The 657-nt window shown below is 24.7% G+C and overlaps 1 pseudogene across 1 annotated transcript in view; it reads left to right on the forward strand.

Moving 5' to 3' along the window:
- The window catches only part of LOC111653728 (myosin heavy chain, skeletal muscle-like), a 7,447-nt pseudogene that overhangs the window by 5,175 nt on the left and 1,615 nt on the right, over positions 1-657 (forward strand). The gene's annotated exons all lie outside the window — the stretch shown is intronic.

Below are 657 nucleotides of genomic sequence, written 5' to 3' on the forward strand. Positions count from 1 at the left end.
TACTATGTTGTTTTTTTACATTTTATGCATTACTAATATATGAATTTTTTATGACTTTTTATGCCTTACTATAATATGACTTTTTATGCCTTGCTATACTTTCTTTTCATGCCTTACTATACTATGAATTTTTTGTGACTTTTTATTACTTACTAAAATATGTCATTTTTATGACTTTTTATTCTTTACTATTTTATGACATTTTATGCCTTATTATACTATGACGTTTTTATGCCTTACTATACTATGACGTTTTTATGAAATTTTATGCCTTCGTATTCAATGACATTTTTTGACATTTTCATGCCTTACTATACTATGATGTTTTTATGACATTTTATGCCTTACTATACTATGACATTTTTTGATGTTTTTATGCCTTAATATACTATGACGTTTTTATGACATTTTATGCCTTCTTATACTATGATATTTTTTAAAATATTTTTAAGCCTTACTACATTAAGATGTTTTTATGAAAATTAATGCCTTCCTATACTATGACATTTTTTGACATTTTCATGCCTTCCTATACTATGACATTTTTTGACATTTTCATGCCTTACTATACTATGACATTTTTATGACATTTTCATGCCTTACTATACTATGACGTTTTTTTGACATTTTATGCCTCACTATACTATGACGTTTTTA

Source organism: Seriola lalandi, unplaced genomic scaffold, assembly GCF_002814215.2.
Source record: "Seriola lalandi dorsalis isolate HSWRI2012SDOR001 ecotype SW California unplaced genomic scaffold, Sedor1 jcf7180002054240, whole genome shotgun sequence".
Lineage (NCBI taxonomy): Eukaryota > Metazoa > Chordata > Actinopteri > Carangiformes > Carangidae > Seriola > Seriola lalandi.